The sequence below is a fragment of the Rhodnius prolixus genome, unplaced genomic scaffold (assembly GCF_049639745.1).
Source record: "Rhodnius prolixus isolate KJV_2025 unplaced genomic scaffold, Rpr scaffold_10, whole genome shotgun sequence".
Classification (NCBI taxonomy): Eukaryota; Metazoa; Arthropoda; class Insecta; order Hemiptera; family Reduviidae; genus Rhodnius; species Rhodnius prolixus.
Genome location: NW_027411615.1, coordinates 7,828,708 through 7,852,033, shown reverse-complemented (window position 1 = coordinate 7,852,033; position 23,326 = coordinate 7,828,708). Strand labels below are relative to the sequence as shown.

General features: G+C 32.0%; 1 protein-coding gene across 2 annotated transcripts in view; it reads left to right on the top strand.

Moving 5' to 3' along the window:
* The first annotated feature begins 13,420 nt into the window (after positions 1–13,420).
* Positions 13,421–23,326, top strand: part of myo (growth/differentiation factor myoglianin) — a 54,627-nt gene continuing 44,721 nt past the window's right edge. Inside the window, exon 1 of one of the 2 annotated variants that reach the window (XM_074133717.1) lies at positions 13,421–13,498. The gene's annotated coding sequence lies outside the window, so the exon portion shown is untranslated. The remainder of the gene's footprint in view (positions 13,499–23,326) is intronic. The other variant, XM_074133716.1, reaches the window with a different exon arrangement.

Here is a 23,326-nt window from a genome sequence, read left to right as displayed (position 1 = left end):
TGTATTGAAACGAATCAGATAGGTTTCTGTTTTGAATTCAGCCAAAGCTGAACGATAATTATATCGTCACTGTTATCTGCTAACAAATTTTTGCCAGAAATTAATTTTTTTTTAGAACCGGCAATCGCACTATTGGGCCTGTTGGTAGAACTTGCTGACAACTAACTCTAAATGAATGTATTTAAAAAAGAAACAAAAATCATGTGCCTAATACTAACACAAAATAATTTGTTCTAGCCGTTGATTGCGCCATTTGTACATTTTTTTTTTTTAATATTGTAAATAAATGTTAACACGATCAAATTTAACAATAATGCTGTAATAATATTATTGATAATATTTAAGTTTCCTCTGTAGAGTTGGTCAAAATTTTGTAATCGTCTTTTATGAAGCTGATCTGTTGGGTTTAGTTTGTGAAAACTCATTTTCCTTATGCCAAACGTTACGCCAGAGAGGGTTTTTGTCTAACTAGTGTAACTATGGTTCGAATTCCAGTTACGGAATGGATGTTGAGGTAAGTCTAAAAAGTATTAAAATTAATTCTGGTACGATGTCAGCATTAATAAGGCCATATAACTTGACAGACAGTTTGTATTTGTATAAGTTTGCTTTTTATTAATGCTACTCAATTTTAGTCATTTTTTTATTTTATTTTAAGGCGCGTCAACATCTGAGGTCGTTGCGCCCGGAGCTTTTTTCAGTTCACTGGCGGTCTACAGACAAAGATGTGAGGTCCTGAGTCGCCTTCACCAGTAGAAGATTTGGCTTTTTAATTATGTGGTATAATTGTAATAAACACTGAGAAAAAAGAGTCATCCATTAATCTCATGTCCGCTTGGCGGAGGATTGAGAAGATGAGGCACTAGATCTTTGGCCACAACAGGTTGATGGCAGAAGCGCTCAGGCTACTTTCCATCCTCTGAAGGATATTATTCATTTAGTTTTATGGCTGCGAAAGTTAAATGGTTCAAGATCGAGTCTAAATTTTGTTTTAGATTTTATCTATGATTTTTTGCTATTGGTTTTCTTTTGGATAGCAAAATGGGCGCACGGACAGCAATAGTCCCTTTCAACAAATAATAAAATAACGGGAAAGATCAAAGAGCGAATTTGGTCTTTATTCTGCAGTTTTGATAGGTGTAAACATTGTAAATTTAATAAATATTGCAGACAAATTTAAGTTTGAGTGTATTAATTAGCAAATAACAGAAAGAGGAATTTAAATTAAATTATGGACTTTTAAATATCTTCTTAAAAAAAATTAAATTAAATTAAAAGGTTCTCTTACAAACTTTTATTAATAACGCAGTTGCATTTTATGAGTCAATGAATGGAATATCAATTAATATTTTGAATGATATTAAAAATGTATATGCGATAATAATCTCTTATTAAAAAATTCATAAGTAATTGAAGTATGGTAAGAAATAGATTCCAAATTAGATTCTAGTACACAATAGTTTATAATTAATTAACTATGAAGATAGCAGGGCTATAAGTTAGGCAATTGATGACCTTGATTGATCAATAAAAAAAATAAATAAATAGATGCTACATTCCCTTTTTAAAAGCGGCCGGAGTTTGCATTAAAAATAAAAAAAAGAAGAGAAACAAAAAAAAAGAGATCATTTAAGTGAGTTAAAAGGTTCAGAAGGTTTGCAAAGTTCTATGGATGGCAATTAAGTGAGCCAAGAGGCGGAAGTCATAGAGAAGCTACAGGTGGTGTTACAATGACTTGCAATTAATACGGAAGCTGTAGTTTTGTGATTTTTACCTGAAAATTGATTTTTAATTTTTTTTTCTACTTGAGGCTTTTTTTTTCTTAGTACCACCTGGTTAACGGTGTTGCAATAATTATTATTAGTCTCCATTTGTAATAATACACATAAATTGAAAATTTACTTTAAATTCACTTAATTACACCAATAATGAAATTGGCCAAAAAACCAAATTTCTAAAGTTCAATCTTGTTCATATTAGATATATCAATTTTCTGCCTCACTTCCTTAAACATTTCTCGCTTCCCTAAAACCTTTTTGTTTTTCTTTTTAATCCTAAAGAATGTGTGTTTTGGAAGAATGTCTGCAATAGTAGAGGAGTCTTTTACACTAGAATTTTGGTAATTAGAAGCTGGTTAATTGGAACACTTGAAAAAGATAACCGCTTCTCAGCCTCATGACAGAAAATCAAATAAAAAAAAAAATAGTGCGGTATTTCAAAAGCTTTGACTTTTTTTTCTTACAAACTATTTTTTAAATTTACACACAAACACAAACACATTTTACATACATTTAGAAAAGAATATTGAAAAAATAAAAATAAAGTAAAACTGGAACACTTGATATGTTTAACTACATTCTGAAGTATAATTTAATTATATTTATTGATGTGCTAGTGCTGTAGGGGCGCCATCCATTTCTTCGCAAATGAGTTTAGATAATTCCAGTGCAGTATACAGGAAAAATAATATTTTTTGCACTGATTACATATTGGAACAGTGTTATTATGAGTAATAAATTATTAAAACCATTTCTGGTTTTTCACTCGATTGTGAATCAATTTATTTTGCTATACCAAAAAATAATTTAAGTTTTCGAAATTATTTAATTAGGACAAAAATTTAATTTCTAACAAAACTTTGCCAATGTTTCATTGACAGCGTTCAAAAATTAATAAACAAAATCCATTGCAACTGAGATATTCTGTTATCGACTCCATATATGCAGCATTTGGAATGCCATTTATAAAGGCTATCTTATGTGGTGGTGAATAAAATGAGCTAAACTGTAGTAACGATTTTTTTTTTCGAAAGGCTGCAAACAGTTAGGGGTACTTCCCCAGAGGAACCTCCAGGACTTCTCCTTGGTGTACTTCGACCTGATAGCACTGAATTTCTTTTATATTTAGTCAATTGGAAGGCCATTTTTTTTTCCTTTGGCTTTTTTTTTTCGGGTGTTGCCAACAACACAATTTTATTTCATTTTTTTAAAGGATAAATTACAGTTTACTAAAACATTTCTATCTGATCCAGAAAGTTAAGTACATGTACCGTCCTTGTTTTAAATTTATTTTATCTTTAAATTTTAAATAGATTCATTCTATATTTAACACGAAGTGTCTGATGAAAAAACTTTTTATTGACAAATTATGTACTAATAATATGTATTTAAATGAAAGTTTAATAAAAAAAAAAAAATTAAATCACACTGGATTAATTTAGAGAGTTGCATGATTAACAGATGTAATAATATTGGTTTGTAAGATTTTTGAATAGATACGCAATGTAATTATGTATGGGTATAACGAAAATATCTGAAATTAAAAAAAAGGAGATTGGGGAGGTTTATCGCTACATTTTTAAACAAGTGAAAATGATCAATAATTATACGTTTGCAGGAGATCATGTGTTCTACTTATTAGCCCCTATCGCAATTATAATGTAAATTTAGATACTTATTACATTTATTGAACCTCAAGTTATATTACATCATGTAATTTCATAGTTATCTTTATTTTTAGCATCTTATTACGTAATTACTTTTTATATTCATTTAGGTTATAGTTATGTTGATATAGATTTTGAGATTGGCAATTTACTAATTGAAATATTGAAATTACTTAAAAACATGCTTAGAAAAAAATTAATTGAAGCAGAAATTAAATGGAAACAAAAATTGTTGAATTGGCGCCACTAATGATTCACATTTAAATTATATTCTCCGTTTATTGAACTTATACAAATTCAGGAGCATTTCAGTTCAAAAGACAGCTTTCAATCGTTACTGATGTATTTAAAATTAATTAACTATTAATAATGATATTGCCATTAACCTTGCATTTTGAATAGAGCGACTTAAGTGACTTGAGGGTATATATCGTCTTTAAGATATAATCATAATTATTATTTCTTTTTACTTTATTTTCTACTGTTAACAGGAAAGTTAATTTAATTTTTGTTTATGAGAATTGTTTTTAGTTTTTTCTAATTTTGTACAATAATTTTGAACTTTCATAGGTATGTTTGCGAATGTAAATATGGGTCAATCCCACTGTTATATACATAATTGTATCGAAATAGTGTTAATTAAATAAAAGTATGACCTCAGGGTGTTAAAGGATTGGAGGATGAGGGAATTGGAGAAGCACTGGAGGCGCAAGAAAAGTTCTCTTGAGACTAATGGTTTTATGGAAGGGTAAAAGTAGGATACATATTTCATTTCCCCAAACTACCTTATCACCACCATATGATCGATCACCCAAGTGCGGCCCAGCCTCGCTTCTCGTCATTAAAATGCTACCCAGAAAGGAAGAACACTACCTTCGAAGACCTAAATAAATTTAAAAATTTGTCTATATCGCCAACAGTTTTTTATTTGGTAATTTATGGCGCGTCAATATCTGAGGTCACTGGCGTTCTGCGCTTTATTCATTACACACAGCCGGCTTCTGGACTGTGTTCTCTCTTTACAAACAAACTACACATCAACGAACTACAAGAAACTCCTTAAAAAAAGAAAATCTGGGGGGCTGAGCATCTAGATTCAAACCTAGGATCTAGGAATCAAGTACGCTAATCACTAACCTTCCCTGTTAGCAGTTATTATTTTTAAACGATATACATAATAGATTTAAAGTATAATAATAAATGTGCTAATCCTAGTCCAAACCACGTTCAGCCATGAACGAGATAAGTGTCCAATTTTACTTGTGCCTTATGGTATAAGTGACCTGAATGAAGCATCAGACTTCTTGGAATGATTTAGGGTGTGCGATAAATACAACTTTTTAAAATTCTCCCAATGCTTACCATCAACAAGCTTAGCTTGCTCAGCCCTGCAGTGACTAATGACAACTTTTTTTGGGACTCTCTCTTGGCTGTATTGGGTAATTTGGGTGAGGCATTTGACTTTTGCAAGCTTGTCAGTAGTATCATTGCTTGTGTACTCCACTGTAATCCACTAGAGTACGATCTTTGCATCTAGGCTTATCAGCTTCACAACGGGATACAGATTTAAATAATTGCTTAAATTCCCTCATTTAAGAACAAATACATTTGGTATTTGAGTACTTTCCCTAAACAAATATTAAAAAAGAATTCAATCTCAAATACATGTTACGGAAACGAAGAGTTCTGGGATTTGTAATTTATATTTTTACTTTAAAAGAGAAAAATGACGTTGTTGGGTATCCAATTTATTCAAAATCAAATGGAATATTCTGAAATTTTGAATTTGTCTATGTTTAAAAACCAAAAACACGAATGCATGTATGCATGAAACGTGTTAAACAATTTTATTATTATGATTATTTGTAGGCAAATGAACTTAGGTAAAGATTATCTTCCAAGTTTTGTCAACGTTAAGACAAATTATTGTCTTCTTCAGTCAAAAATTGAGTACAGATAAATTTTTGGTATTTCTTAGTTCTAAATGAATGTTACATTTGAATTACTGTTCTTTTTACGATTTTCTAAAACTCTCCTAAGAGTTTATAAAACTTTTAATATACACTACTATTATCTGAAATATTGTACTTGTCCGGAGCCCTCATTTTGGGAAGAATAGATACCAAAGATTTATTTATTTATTTATTGTTATAGTGGTCTTGTTTGCACACCAAAGATTAAAAAAATCTGTATTAATTTTTCAGAGAAGTTCTCAGATAATGGTAAAATAAAAATTAAACAAGTAGGAATGAAATAATCATCAGGAGATCAAACACGCATGTTATTATTTTAATATGCATTATATATGTACTTAATTATAATATAACCAAGAGGGATGATAAGTTGATTAAATGATTCCCTAACGTATGGCATATTTTATATTTTGTTTCTAATAAGAATTTTAGGATGACATTTAGAAGAGCAGAATGTTTGGATTCGTACCTGCTTGTAACGTTCTGATCTTATGTGAATCGAATTCCACAGTATTCTTATAGTAAGTTAGTAATCGAGTAGATTTGATGGGTGAAACTGTTAAGTCAGATGTTTTCAAGCTCTTCTTGAAGAATCAGCAGGTGTTCTGCAGCAGATGTTTGGAATCAACAGAAAAAAAAAATACAAGAGCATTAGTTAACAAAATTTCTCACAAAATGCAAAACATTAGTTTACAAGAACCAAAAAATTTTCCGATTTTTTTTTTCAAGAAATTTCCACACTGATCAGTCAATAGCAACACTGTTACCAAGAGTACAGGATTTAAAGCTTCTGCTTAAATTAGAGGTTCTGGGGGTTGAGGGAGAGGTAAGGGTTCATCTTTTCATTTCCCTTCTATGTGATTCAATTGAAAATCGGTTTGTGCCGAAGCTTCTTCTATTAACTGTCTGATTGTCAAAGGAGTTTCACATCTAACTACTTCAGTTTTCAAATCCTGACCGAAGATGCACCAAATTTATAAATGGCCGAGATGAAAATATAATAGCCATTAGCGGACGTTTCGTCTTGAGCATCACTGAGGTTTCTTTAGAAAGATTTTCATCGATTATTGTCGAAAAAAACCTTCTCCACTGCATCTTGAAATTCTAATGTAAACCATAATTTACTTTTGTTTTTATTTTTTAAATACTTTATATTTCTAGCCCAGTACACAAATATTATGCAGGAACAGTCCAACCTCGATAATCTTAAGTAATAATTGGGGGAAATAAAGACCACTAATAATCCAAAAATTAAATGATTTGATTACAAAATAGATTTAACAAAGAAATGTAAGTACATTTCTTTATCATATCCGTATTCTTTAGAACGAAATCGTGTTATTACCTAGTATTACAATCGAATAAAGTTTTCTTTACCAAACAAAGAAGCCACTAAACGCGTGAACCACAAATACACTTTTGGTTAATACTTTTGCGCTTAGCGAAACTTGCAGTAAGGAAAGCGTGCGTTTCGCAACAGTTATTCCGAAGTATTTATCAGTAACAATCAACTTGAAGATTACCTTTATTTTTTTCTGGTTACTTTATTTCTCCTTTAAGTGAAAAAAAAAAAATTACTTTTTGTGGGTATTCTCAATGAAGGGTTTAAACTGCATAAGTAGATGCAACTTAAATGTGATTTTATTTATTTGTTTTTTTTTGCTGCTACTTCTTCTTCTTCATCGCCTCCCTACTGAATATAAATCTGGCCTGAAGTTAATATCATATATCAATGCCTTAACGCAACGATAGGGCGTCACTTTGAAAAGTGAAAAGGTGTATTTGTATCAGTTTTACTTTGCAATGTAAGCTATAATATGCGTGTCATGAGATTCCTCTTCATATATCATTCGATAGGATGAGTTTCTCTCCCATATCAATGTGACCATATTACCATGTCAAATGACAAACCAATAAAATACAATTCACACGCACCACAAATATTATTCCTATATATAAAAGAATATTATGGGCAATGTGTTATAAATTTATTTTTCAATTAATATTTTTATGTTTTTTTTTTTTAACATCCGAAAGAGGAAGATTGCAATTGTGCAGATTTTAGATTCTGAGCTTCCTTCATTAATATTTATTTCAGGTAAATACTTTAGAAGGATTGTTTGAGCGAATTAGAGTTTAGAAAACACTACCTTATGTTTTTCATAGTTTGTAAAGAATTAAAATTAACTTAACCCCTAATCAGATGAGAAAATAATGCTTGTTTGATAATAAGCTTAAAGCGAGAGACCTGTTTCTCAAATTAAATTTTATTGTAATATATTTGAATTTTTTTAATGGCTCCCCAATTCTGAAAAAGTATAGTCAGGGACACTTAAATATATGAAAACTTATCGATTATTAAATGAAAGAGAGACGGAACGGTATTAAATAAATTTATTTACACAGATAGATTGTAAATATAGAAAGCTATTATAATTGACCAATTTAATTGCTAATCACTGTTTGTCAAATGATTATGATTATATGGATAGAAATGTTTAAATCTTATATTTCTTTACGTTGTTTTTTGTTTATATTTATAAGTTTTGAGTTTTTTTTATAATATTCATTTTATCCTGCTTTTCTTCTTTTTCCGATTACATGAAAAACCTTAAGAGCATTCCAAGCTTTTGTTTTTATAATTGTTCCAACAATTAATACTTGTTTTAAGAAATTATTTAAAAAAAAAATCATCATTTAAGGTGTCAGTTCAATCATGAGTGCTTTCAGTGCACTGCCGGCCTTCACATAGTGATGCGTATAAGGGTAGCGCATCTATTCTTCGTCATTATAAACATTATTTCTTTAAGGTGCCACCAGAGGAGAGTTAAATCATGTTGCTGTTGAGTATGTTCGGACGGGTAACATCACTTAGAATGATATTTAAATTATTACATTACGTGAAGTGAAGATCGCTCTAAGAAACAATTGGCTAGACTTGTTGTTTGGTTCTGATACTAATATGTATCATTTATATCGACCGTAATGTGAACGTTATTCTGTCGTCTGAATTTTTATTTAGGATAGATACTTTTTTTTTTTAGTAGGATGTAGTTAATGCATGCAAAAAAGACCATGACAAGGCCACGCCGTATAATAATTTTGAAGTGCCGTCTGCTACTGATTCATTCAAATTAAGATGGTATTGCCATTTCAGGAAACAAGTACTTAGGAAAGAACCAGCTGCGGGAACGCTATGTATCCGTGATCTGTTCCACTTCCTCGAGGAATGCGGGAATAATGCTCGTAACCGATTGCTAATGTTTGACTCCTGCGATTGGTGTCTGATTGGAGAGCACAGTTCTCGCTCAACTCTGCCTTGTTTTAATGACACTGGGCTGATTAGAGCTGTTTACTTTATAGTGGTCGCAATAAGTTCACTAAGTACAATTTTCTTCTACTGGGTTCTTCAATATTACATTAGATTTATTTTCACAGAGGTTAAAAAAATGTGCCACAATGACAAGTTTAAGAAAAATAAGTTATCCAGAACTGCAGTGTTAAGGAGTGATTTATGAGTTTTACCTTAAAAATATATGTATAGAAACAACTTTATGTTAAATAAATAAATATTAAATATAAATAATTAAATAAAATTTTTTTTAAAAAAAAAAGAATTTTTAAGTGGTTTCCGGACTTTGACTTCACTTGTTATGGGTAGAAATAAGAGTGGATAATGCAGTCCTTTTTATACCTGCAAAGAAGCAGCTGTGACCCCTCTAAGTGTTTAATTTACTATTTTTATTTGCCTGATTACAATTACGATATAAAAGGCTCGTAAAAAATATATATATATTAAAAAAACACCAATAACCTTCATTCTTAGCCTTTAAACAAAGGTAATAAGTACAAAGATCCAAAAACTATCATTTGAAATGTTCATATCTCCAATTAGAGTTCATATTTCTTAAAACAAACATTTTATTAATTCAAAAAAATATTTGTAGAGCATCAATACATACAAAATACTTGTTGGCGAATCAAAAATTCAGACTGACTGATCACAGGCCAAGGGTGGTGCAAAAGGATTTCCATCCACGAAACGTTGCTGAGTATGTAATTTAAACAAAATTCAGGGACTAATAGTATTTTGAATGCAAAGGAATTTTTTTTTTTAACTGTGTTATGAGGCTTTGGTCAGTGGCTGTGAGATTCACTTTTCTAATAAGAGTAATAAAAAAATAAATCAGCCTTATTTTAAAAAACTTACTTAAATTATATTTAACAATTTTTTGTTGAAACGAAAGTGAGTATTTGAAAACGTACTCTGCTGACTGGAAAGAACTTAGTTTTGTTTCCATAAGGCATGTATCTTCATCTGTTGTACCACTGCTTAGCACCAAATAGTCAGGAAAGAAATGTAAGAACAACACTGCCTTAAAACCTTTGACGAGGGAACTAAAAAAAAAATAAAATAAAATAAAAATTAATGAAATGAAATAAAAGTATGTAGGGTAGATAGTACTGTCCAGTTATGGCAATGTAATCTATGATGTTATTTCTTTCAACATGACAAAATATGTACGGCAATATGAGCAGATAATTCTACAGAAAGAACTGGTGCGATCATCCAGCATCTTTCTCTTCCTGCTATTCCAAAGTTCTAACTCATATACTTCCTTGAAATTCGGAATTTCAGCTTTATTTATTTAATTCTTACTGAAATTTAAAAAAAGTTCACTATTGACGTGATACGTATTTTGGAGAAAAGGTTAGACTCATCTCCCTTCAACTGCAAAAAAATCTTATCTAAATATAAACAAAAAAGTAAAATAACTAAATATTGTGAGTAAAACAATAGCAGTAAATAGCTTTATTTGAATTAAATTAGTTCTGGATTTAATTTTAAGACATGGAATTCACTCTTCACGATACGATAATTCTAAACTTTGTCCATGATTAGGGGCGCAAACGTTATCATTTTAATGTTACTGCAAACATAATTTAGGAGAAATAACTTTAGACATCATTATGTAAAAAATAAAATAAATTAATTATGGTATGTGATCGTAGATATAAGAGAGAGCAGTTCTAGCCTGACCAGGAAAGGTTAGATCTATTGCAGGAGAAAGAATTTAAGCAAGCATTTTCTGCATGAAGTGGGAAGGTCTTCAAGAAAACAGAAATCAACTTAGAGTCTGAGTTAGCCAAGGCTTACTCCAACGTGAAGACTAAACCTGTAAAATTGGTCCTAGGGTATGCAGATTTAGTGGGAAGAAATTTGGACACTTCTAAAAGAGAGAAATTGAACGATATCTAAAAATTATCATTTATTATTATGTATAAGACATGTTCATCCACCAGGTCATCTAAATGGAGTAAGATTCTGGACTGAACTTTGACAAGAGATTAATCTCGGACCCACAAGCTGACTGAAACAACAAGATGGGAACCATTTCAAATTACAAAGATGATGGGGGAAAAAATCGGTATTTCTAACATTGCTTAATTTCAGAGTAAATCCCTGACTTGACTTATAAATTGATCATCACCAATGCAGGTCTATGGAGTAGATGTGTAGGGTTCGACCAAAGATTGGGTTTAAAACCAAAATTTTAAAAGCATATTGCGTTTCAAATTGCCCGCTCAAAATTATCACCTTTACAAAAGTAAACATATACCTGCTACATCGAATTTTACAGCTGTAGATCTCAATTCAAAGCTTCGAGTGCAATATCACTCCTCTCCTCCACTGACAAACATGAAGCAGAGTACATCTTTCATTTTAAAGTAAGAGATTTTTGCAACTAAATGGTTTAATATCTACTCAACAAAGATAATCAGTTTTAATCAACTACAAATAAGTTTTTAAATGGCGCGCTCTAGCAATGAATACGGAGTCCAATTGTACTAGAATTACATCAAAGGTTAATGCTGTAAATTAACTGCTCAAAGAGTTTGGCTCTTTCTGAAGTCTTCAGAAAAGCAAAGCGCTAGAGTAATCATGCCATTCTTTTCAATGGAATTACTTTTTACCTACTTCTCTGTTATTTTTTTAATTAAGTCAGATCGTTCGTTAATTTCGTTGCTTTCTTGCAATATTAGAGATAATTATGAGGGTTAAGTTTACGGATTCATGAAGAAATGAAAATTATTCTTATTGAATTATTACCTTATTAAATGAGCGTCACATTAAAATTGTAATAATTACGAAAACCTAATATTAATATCTTAATAGATATTTTAATAGAACCTCCAGTAATGAAGTGAAAAAAAAAGGAGAATCAAAATAAAAATTATTGATCTTTTTTCACAAGACACTTACTGGCCACATCTAAAAACAGTTTCTACTATTAGGTTGACCGGAAAATTATGCAAGAGTTTATGTTTTGTTTAAAATACCCCTCCAAATAGTAAACTGTTTATGTTTGTTGCACTTTCGACTTTTAAAAATGTAAACCCTTATTAATCCTCTTTAAAACATACATGTTTGCTTACCTCTTTAACATTTTGTTACTTGGAAATAATTCAGTCTTTACTAAGATGTCAAATCGTGATTTTAGCATAATTTTGTTTTACGAGTTCAAACTCGGCCGTAACGGGGCCCAAACGGCCAGAAATATCAACGATGTCTGGGGCGAAGGCAGTACATATAAGTGAGTGCACTGTTCAACAATGGTTCCAGAGATTTGAGCCTTAAAGACAAAGAAGGCCGTGAAAAAAGTTCTGCCCTTGATGACGATGTTCTCCGAGCTTTGGTGGAAGAAAACCCCAGAACAACTGTTCGAGAACTGGCAGGGAAACTCGGAAGTCAGCAAATCAACCGTCGATGACCATCTCAAGGCGATTGGGAAGGTGAAAAAGCTTGAAAGTTGGGTTCCTCACTCATGAAGCGACCGCCAAAAAGATCAGCGGTATGAAATTTGTGCTGCACTTCTTTGCCGAAACAACAGCGATCCTTTTCTGTCCAGAATTGTGACTTGCGATGTAAAGTGAATCCTCTACGACAACAGCAGACGCTCTGGACAGTGGCTTGACAAAGGAGCACGACATTTTCCAAAGCCCCCAAATCATCAAAAAAAAAAAAGGTGATGGTTACTGATTTTGGTAGTCTTCATTTGGTCTAATTCATTACAGCTTCTTGAATCCTGGCGAAACCATTAATGCTGAATCGTATTGTAACCAAATTGACGTAATGCATCAGAAATTGGCAATAATGAAGCCATCTCTAGTCAATCGAAAGAGACCTATTCTGTTGCATGACAAAGCTCGGCCACATATCTCACGTTTGAATTCCCAAAAATTGTTGGAGCTTGGCTATGAGACTCTGCCACACCCGCCCTACACCGGACCTCTCGCCTACTGATTACCATTTTTTTTGACACCTAGACCACTATTTACAAAATAAAAAATTTATTGACCAAAGAACATTAGATATTTTTTTCTTAGAAGTACTGGTTAACAATTGGAGAGTCACTACAACTTAGCCAACCAATAAAATAACCACGCTACGCCACTACATAAGAAATGCAACAAAATGTTTTAGTGAGCATAATACTACCCTACTTTTTTTTTTGCCGGAACTTCTGATACTAAACTGCGATAAAGCGATCATTTCTCCATTTTTTTCTTCTTTTTTTTTATCTACTAAGCACTTTTTTACTTCCTTTTGTATCCCTTTTTATACTATTTTTTTTTGACAACCCCTATGTTGCACCCTACCGGAAATGATCCATCACGAAAGCCCTCTGTTTCCGTACACTTAATAACACATTTAAACAGAGCGTGCGCCAAAACGTTTTTTTTAAGGTACGAAAAAAATAAATTAATGATAAAAAAGAAATGAAAAAGAAGTTGGGGGAAAAAAAGTCGAATTAATATTGACAAAATGAAGGTAGGGTGAAGGGTGAGAAATGCTGCTCTTCACCCTCCCCACTGGTTGTAATAGAGAAGTGGTGGAAAAGAAGATCAGTATATATGTATAACTATATAATAAAAAGGTGGATGATGGAAGTATATATAGTAGAACAGTTTTGTTTTCACAATATAGGGTGGGGATATACAAACCAGTATATATTGCAGGTAGAGTTGATCACCTGCCCAGTCGCCCGTCAACTCATTCTTTAATCAACTACACAAGGTCCGTACCTACCTCATCATTGGATATATTATCTGTCCTCTTCAATACACTGTTATCTTCATCATCATCATCTTCATCTTTTTTTTTTTTCTTCTTTCATATATTTCGTATTACTCCTCCGATCAACATCACTTCATTATCAAACAATCTGCAACAGGTAAAATGTTTCTTATTTTTTTATTTATATTAAATTTATTCGTTCTAGAATTTATTATGTTGAAGTATATATATATCCTTCATAAATATAAATTTGATGTAGAGGCAAAGTTATAAAATTTAAAAAGTTTTATATATATGTATAAAACATTTAATTTAAGAACATTAAACACACGTGCAAATTCATTTTTTTCCCTTCACAAATTATTTAATAATCTCAAAATGTATTTTATGCCCTAATTTTTTTTTTTTTGCTATCTCCAATTAATTATTATATTCTGTATTTTATTAAAGCCCGCCTCACCTTTTATGAGCAGCTTATATCCGCCAATTAACTTACTCCGCTGAACTTAATAAATATACAGAAATTTCCTGTAATTAGGCATAATTTTTAATAGGCAACATATTATTAAGATTAATAATTTTTAAGAATATTCATTATAAAAAAAAAATATTACTCGATCAAGGATTTGTATTTTCAATAATTTATTTATTAAATTAAATATTTAGCTAATATTTTTGAAGTAGAAGGGAACAAAATTATTAAATAAAAAATACGGATACAAATTATTCAAACAACTTTCAAGCATCAACTTAAAAATTTTGTCAAATGCTGTTGAGACCATTCCATTTTCTCTTTGCCTCTCTTCCCAAAACCCAACTAAAAGCAATTCTGTTTGAGTTCAAGATCCTTAAAGGCAAGGTGAGAAATCAATTGGCCTGGATTGCTTGGTGATAACAAAAATGAATATAAAATTCTACTTTCTACAAGGTTTACTTTTTTTTTTGCAATCCAATTTCTTACATATTAAATTGGAAATTGCTCTCATCTATGAAATCGATGTAATCAATCGGATTTCTACCAATTTTTTTATTTTATTTCATACAACGTACTTTACCGCTTTATTCATGTAAACAACTTCTAATAATCTTTCCCCCTCCAAAAAAACAAGAGGGATAATGCTATTAGACCTTTCTGCTTGTTTCTAGGTTAGTTGACTAATGTTGGTTTGCCTTTGTTTACACAAAACCCAGATAATTGCACTCTCAGTTCTCAATGTCTGGACCTATATTTTTATTTGAGGATTACTCCTGTTAAGAGTTTTGCTTAAATATCTGTGTTCTACGGCCTCAGAGCTGTAAAGGCTGCTAGGAATATAAAATAGGAAAATAATTTATTGACTCATTTTTTGACGATTTTCCTCAAAAAAAAGTTTAATTAATTTTTCTTAAACATTGTGTAGACCTCAGAATGACTATTAGAATTTATTGTTTGGCCAAAAACATTTCTTTGATGCAACGTTCATCTTTCTTTTGAACAGCCGCTATATTACTTCACAAGACATATACCATGACAGTTGCAAATGAGTAAAAATGACTTATTTGAGAAAAAATGGTCAATTAGAATATGAAAACGTGATGTATGAAATTTTGAGTGAATTTTTCGGATTATTCTCTCTTTCTTCGAATTTCGGAACGAAATACCTGAGTTAATAAATACCTTACTTATTTATCAATATTTTTTTTATTTTCAATTTTATTTATGGCGCGTTATGTGAAATTATTAGCGCCTAGAGCCGGAGGTTTTTATCAGTTCACTGCCGATCTCCGTACAGTATTCTCTGTCCACTGCCGGGGGGGCCGTAAGATGTAAGAAGCTCTTAGGAAGAAAAATATCTAAAAGCCAGCAACTTGGTTTCAACCTGGGAATTCCGAGCGGGAATTTTCTCGTATGCCAATCCCTATTTATATATATTTTTTTAATTATTTAAGGCGCGTCAACATCTCAGGTTATTGGCGCCCGGAGCTTTTTTCAGTGCACTGCCAGCCTCCGGACAGTATTCTCTCTTTACAGACAACACTGTCTATCACCGGAGAGTGAGCTGTAAGAAGCTCCTAGGAAGAGTAAGGGTACGTTCACAACGGAGCTGTGAGCATAGATGATAGCGGAGATGATAGCAGTGATGCATCAGCGCTTATAGAATAACCTAGTACATTCTTATGTGAGCGTGCACAACGAAGCTTCGACTAGTGACTCATACTCGCTGGTATAAACGAGCATAGATGATAGAATTGAATTTTTCATTTTTCTGCTAGCTGAACTCCAGTATCGGAGCTTCAAAATGGACGTCGAAAAATTATTTAGTGCTGTCTTTACTCATTATTTTTGGTTATTATTTTATTATTTACTTTTAAACAATATTTTGTTTTTTAAATCGTGCTTACATTTATTTTTATGTGTATTTATTTGTTTTTCCTCAATATAACCTTACCTCAGAGTTATCACTAGTTTTTCTTCTATAGTTATAGGATTTCCATGACAATTTTTCCTACGTTTTCTTAATTTTGACCTTATTTTTTCTAAAATTTAGTCAAATGTGGTTGGACCCATCCTCACATATTCAAAAAAACGATCCGGATAATTTCAAAGTTCCTTATATAAATAGTGAAATTCGCCTAAAGTACTTCGTTTTTTATTTATGGGATGTACATGATATTTTCTACATCTTTTTTTTTTTAAATATACCATTTCGTTGCTGGTGAACATAAAAACTCTTCTTCACTACTCGACATGTTGCATGTATCACAGCTCCGTTGTGCACACTAATCAGCGATTATATTTTACTCTATCAGTTATCATCTCTGCTATCATCTATACTCACAGCTCCGTTGTGAACGTACCCTAAGTCTAAGGGCCAGCAGCTGGTTTCGAACCCGGAACCTCCAAATCCAGCTTATCACTATCATTTATCATTATTATTTGGAAAATTATGTAGGACATTCTGAATAAGCTGCATTCTTTTGCTTTCTAAATAAAGTTCTATTAAATTCCACCATACATCTAACATTAAGGGGCGCATGGATATTTAGTAAAAATTTCAACTACAATGGTGAAAGTCAGTACCTCGAATTATTTTTTTTTAAACTAAGGATTCAAGATTGGCGAGGAATCGGTCAAATAAAAAACAACTCGTTATATTATATTTGACCGATTTCTCGCCAATCTTGAATACTTAGTTTAATAATTTACGGCCACGAAGCCTATATATTCATTATTTTTATTTAAATACATAAAATTTAATTTATTGGTAAGTTTGAAGAATAAGGTGACGTAGTTTTTTTTTTACTCAAGTTCCAAAAGACTTAAAAACTCTGACGTACCTTATTCACACACATATAATGCTTTACACTCCAAAGAGTGATTCTGTACTAATTTTTCTTCAATAAGCAGTCCATTCATGGATTTCTATTATAAAATAATACTTTGCCTTACGATAAACTAGTAATTCGTGCTAGAAAATGTGGCACCTGCTGAAGTGGCGCGTTCTCTATATGAAACCAAAGGGATAGCAAGTGCTTAAACTGATTCTCCTCATTGCTAGTGCTTGCACATGAGGACGTTGCGACCCAGTGTCAAGTCATAAAAAAACTCTAATTATTCGTACACTTGTTCTGGAACTTGCTAGTCTCTGTGAGCCGCTAACTCCATTCTGAAAAAGGTAAAAAAGAGATGCAGTATGTATAATGTCCTCATGAAGTTAAATCCTACTAGACCGCGAACACAATGAATCCAACTTTTCTTGAAAGAATCTAACGACTTGCGCTTCTGCAAAAGAGTAATGGTGTTTGATTAAAATAAATTTTACTGGTGAAATCTTGAGAAAGGAAATCATTGTTGGATCGAGGTCCAACTGCATTTTAGCTAGGAACAGAAGAAAGAAGTTTTTTTTGGAGTGTGAGGAAGCATCAATTCTTTCCACAATGTACTTTCCATTAATTCTAAATTTTATTGCCAACAACTAGGTTAGAATTACTAAACTTCGACAAAAAGGTCTTAAAATTAGCCCGTTCTGTTTTTGTTTTTTTTGTTGTAAAAAAAAAATTTTGATCCAGAAAAAGATTTGTTCTTGGCCCACCTATCTTTAAAATAAAGCGAAAAAATAATAATAGAAGAACCTGATAGCCTTGTACTTATTTACATTCACCCAATTTTGGTTTGTAACGCTTTCTTTAAACGGAAAAATTAATAAATTTACAATCGATAAAGGAGTTAGAAGGAGTATAAGAGTTTTTTGACTCTTAAAAAAAAGAACGGTACGAGATTGTGATTAAAAGGATGAAAGATGGTAGAATATGCACAAAAATGCTTGATCAAATGATTAATCAGAATGACCTTTCTTTTGAACACTAATAAAAAATTGATTTTTTCCCTCATTTTTAACCGAAATTTACAAAAAATTTAATATCCAATTACATTTACAATTACTACAAACGAGTAGCACTGAATTGCAACATACTCAAAAATTATTTTAAATAAAATTACAAATGTAAATAAATTTGAACATACTGTAAATGCAAACGAGCAAACAAAAAAAAAGGGACTGACAGAAGCTACTTGAGGAAGGTCGGTCATAGTTCGCGTGAAATGTCGCGTTAATGAGGCTCCAGAAGGTTGCAGTCGATATCCGGGTCACTAGGGTAAAGTTATAGTCTGAGTGCGAAATATAGGCGGCAAAGAGGCGCTAGGCGTGTATTTTTTTTATGAAGCGTGCATGTATGTATGTATGTCTGTATATGCATGTATAGGTGTGTAGGGTAATATTAGAGGCAGTTTAATACAAGTATTGACACGCCGTTCTGTCTGCTGATATCATTATGTGTGTGTCTGTTCATATTACATTGTAATTACAACCACCTACACGTTAACTTTTTACACACACATTACAGAGGGAGAGGGAGGAGAGAGAGAGAGAGAGAGAGAGAGAGAAGTAACGCCCACTACACGTGCTACATTATTCCCGCAGTACAGCTCTACGACGCCCTTAATCCTATCAAACTAGTGGCATATTCTAGGTTCCCCATTCTAGCGACAGATTGTTGTTAAAAGCCCCTCAATATGGAACTATTGAACCATTCCTTCACATCGACAAAACTACCAAACTACATTACTATACAAGCACAGATTCTTTATAAGGAACCTACTCCAACACCTGTCCAAGAGAATTACGCTCGAAATTTCTTTCGAGAAAAAGTACAAAATTAAAAATTATAAATAATAATTATAGTTACACATAGGTAAAACTAATTTATTCACAAGTTTATAGTGAACTCTAGGAACCTTTTTCGAGAAAATAAAAATCCATTGATTATGGATGCAATTCCCGGATTTTCTTCAACCCTAACTTTAGCAACAAATATAATTTCTCAACAGTAGGATTGAATAGATAAATGGCCAGTTAGAAGGAATCTAACCAATTATTCTTTTTTTTATAAAAAAAAAAAAAAAAAAAAAAAACTTTAAAAGAATTTTCCGAAAAAAGTGCATCAATTAAATTTAAATACAATCAAAGCACCAAGATTTAAAGCAAATCGTAGGAGTCGTTTACGAGATAATCTAAAATCCTAAAAACACGATTCTGTAAAATGATTCTTCCAGTTGAGTGAATTTGGCTAAAACTTTATAGTGGCTTCTTGGTAGCATTTAAGCCAAATATCCAACTTTATCTTCTGCAACTTTTTATTTTTAGTTGTGATGGATGCAAAACTAAATAGACCAATTCATAAAAATCATTTTTTCGTACTGCCCGAATTTAAAAGAAAGTAAAATTAATTATGACAATAAACATAAAAATTTGGCCAAAAACAATAGCCTTCAGTTTAAATAGTGCTACATTGTTTATGTTTATTATTTTTCAAGAAGCGCAACGTCCAAGGTGATTAGTTCCTGGAACTTTCTAAGTGCACTAACAGCCTCTGGGGCCAAAGGTAGCACTATCCATCACTAATCAACGAAGAAGCTATATCGAGTCGCCTAATTATCAGATATCAGTACTCCAATAACGTGGCTGCCAATGAGCGGTTTAACTCAGTTTAACTCAAAGCCCAGTTTCAAAACTATGAAATACATGCTACTCAGTGAATAAAGATACTTCCGTGCCACACAGCCAAATGTCACAAATCTTTTGACCTAGATACGCCCTTGTAAATTCCTCCTATGCTTCACTAATTTTCAAACTCTGTTACAAAATTGCTTTACGAGAGTTACCGCTATCTGAGACCATCAGAATAACGTTATATAGTTCCTCTCTTTCTCTTTGTAAGATCTAAGTACGTATTTTCCAACATTCTCCAACTACAATAATTTGGAATTCAAATACAGCTTATTTAACAAAGACTTGACCGTCGCCTGACTGTCGATATTCTCGCCTATTTATAGTGCCCTTGGAGAATTGCCTCCAATATAGCAGTGTTCATTTCCAGTTATTCAAATTTATGAGGAGAATCATGGATATACTCACACGAGCCACTGATATTCCTTAGTTCATACTATATGAAACCAAGCTCTTGCTTTATACATGCCAGTTTCTCTTGACCAAAACTATCGGAAGAATAGTAGACGGCGCCATTATCTACTCCTTGAGAGTACCTCTCCACCAAACGACTGATATTCCAACCTTCCTGAGCGACTCATTTCTTTCATAGGATACTAACTGCACAGAAATAAATATATCTTTAGAAAAATTGATTCTAGGCGAGGTTTAACCTATTTTAAAGAATAAAAAGCAGAAAGTGAAAGTTGTCAGAGCGATTGTAGAAAAAAAGTTGTGACTTAAGTGGCTTTATTGTAAAAGCGCTCTAGAGAAGTGTTAGATGGCGAAGAGTGTAGTAAAATAAATACTTAATAATGAAAGGTACGCAAGATGGCCAAAATAATAAATAAGAAGATGAAAAGAATTTAAACTATTATTTACTTCTTTAAATTACCACTAAATATTCTGGATAAAAACTTATTGGTCCCTTATAAGTAGTCAACTAAATTTGCTATTAATAAACTCTATTTATGCTATAAATATTTAATTTGCATTTTTCCTCTTAAGACAACTATAAAAATCAATTAAGTTTCTTCGATAAAAGACTATTTCTAGGACACTTCAAAATAAATTTGTTTATGGTCAGGAGCTTTGACTAAGAAAAGCCAGACAAAAGTATTATTTCTAAAGAACTTCCGTTCATCTATGTTCATTTAAAGAATTAGATTAACTAAAGATTCATTTAATTTACGATAGTGACAAAAGGTAAAATTTCCCCTTATTTGTTGCCCTAAAATGTGGACACTTTCATTTAACACTGATACAATAATAAAGCCTTAAGGCTTTTTTTTACTGTACTTCATTCTTTACACGCGTAACTCAGTGAATTTTTTACTTTTGCTTATAAATCCTGAGAGACAATTGCAATAATGTACATCCAACATTTGAGTTTATTTTTCGAAAATATTTGTTTTGTGATTTCCTTGGAAACGATTTTTTTTTATTTTTTACCATTGGTCTACATGTGAGTGGGTAGCATAACTTCTTTTTTTAACAACTAAAACCAAAAGTGATTAATCTCTGTTAAAGGGCAAGTAAAACTGAAAGTTATTTATCAAAGGCGCGGGTCATGCAACTTTGTGAACATCACTTTTCCCTTCAACATGCACTAACTTACTTTGTATACTTGACACAAATTCGATACCTGCTTCTTTCAAAAAAACTATTCAAAAGTTTTGCTAATAAATTTATTTTCTTGTGAGTTTAAATACTTTTCTAACAAATTATAAGTCCCTTTAGTTTTGTACGTGCAAAACATAAAGCAGGAAACAAAACTAAGTACTCTTACTGCACAAGCTGGAACGCATAATAGTGTCAAACTCAAAACATGCAAAATTATAATGCAATCTTATGGCTTTTTCGTACATCTACTCAGAAATATTACCAAATCCAAAACATAAAAATTTAGAAAAAGTTTAAAAAGAAGTAATCAAGTTGTACGAATTATGAACTAATAAAACTTAATGGGTATATGTTATAATGGAATAAAATGCTTGCCTTAAGACCTACATGTTTCGTAGCTTTCCCTTTCCACATGCAACTTTTTTCACTGTACTGTGTTAAGTTACCTGTAATTTAGACAGTTACTTCAATTTTCTGTAAATTCCACTTTATATCTGAAAAGATATAAAACGTTAGCAAGTACACAGGTCAAAAGTGTGTTTCACCTCATACCATACACAGGGGCGGCTATAGCTCGTGTAGCGCCCGTGTGCAATGAAACCCTGGCGCCCCTAGGCCTGACCCCCCCCCCCCGCGGCTATAACTATTAACTAAGTTATCGCGTTTGATAACTGCCGCCACCGCGCTGGCTGGCCGCTTCTGTCATATCATTGTTGTACCATGTTGGTCCAAGACGATGCTCTTAGCTGTCTCAGGGAGCGCCGCGGCGCCCGTGTGCATTGCACACCCTGCACTATAGGTTAAGCCGCCCCTGACCATACAATAAAACCAATCATATACATAGAAAAACATCACAAAACCTCAAAGATTGTGCAATTCTTTTATTAATACAATTGAAATGATCACAAAATGATTGCTTAAGTGTAGTAGTTATGTAAATAAAGTTTTCAAAATCTAATTTAAATATATATTCAGTTTTGGGAAATCCGCAAATCAAAGAAACGAAAAAAAAACAAGGCATATAGCTTTACTCTGACAGAATTAGTATAGTAAGTGCGTAGTGTATTTTATAGTAAGCAATTGTAACAATACTAGTTTTCTGTAGGGACACGTGTCGAAGTAAACGGTTTTTGTTTGTAAATAAACTTGCCACACGCTACCATTGGATATAAGTGCAAATCAGACAAGTATTATTAGATCCCAATTTTATCACTCTATTAGATTAGCCTAGTCAAAACATTAATTTAACTAACACTGCTTAAAATAAATAAAAAAAACCTATGGTAAACACCGTTATTTTGTTTATGAATTATAGTGATGTTACAAAATGAAAAGATTACATTATTTTAAAGAGAAAATGCGTGATTTACGTTCTAGTTGATTTTTTTTTTTTTTTCTTTCTATACTCTCAATCCGGTTTTGTTGAAAAATCAATCCGGTTTGTTTTGTTGATGTTCACAAACGATTCCGCACAGCAATGTGCTGTCTACTAAGTGATTTCTCTATAAGATTGAAGGTCCCAAGATGTTCTGGGAGCCAATGAGGAGGACCATAAACATTTTATTGGTTTCCAGATTTCTACTGAAACTAGCTGGAAATGCAATTTTGACAACATGGAAAAGTAGATTACAAAACTAATTACTTAACTGCTTACTATTTTCAGTGTGCGTTCTTTAACGCCCCAAATACGAAGATTTTTGATCACCCTAGTATTGTCAGCTTACTAAGCCTATTTCACAAATTCAAGATAAGTTGTAGTTTCCAGTATTGGAAATGTCTTAACCCCAACAGGTCCACAAAGGCTAATTTCTAAAAAATATCGCAATTTTTCAGAATTTTTTTTTAAAGCAAATCATTTAACTGCAGAAATCAGTTAAAAGAAAGAAGAAAAACAAGAAGAAGAAGAAAAAAGAAAAAAAAACAAAAACAAAGGAATACAATTGTTTAATGCTCAAATAAGCGATTTGCAATCAGGCTGCAACAAACATTAACAGATAAAATAATCTGACGTCTAGTAGGGTCATAAATAATGGACTCTTCTGCGCCCGATAATGGATTCTATAAATAAAACCCGTTATTGATGAATTTTAATTTACCGTTCCAAAGAATAATCGATAAAATATCTGCAATTTCGGCATTCGGATAAAATCGAAAAATGTTCTTGACAAAACGTGACAAA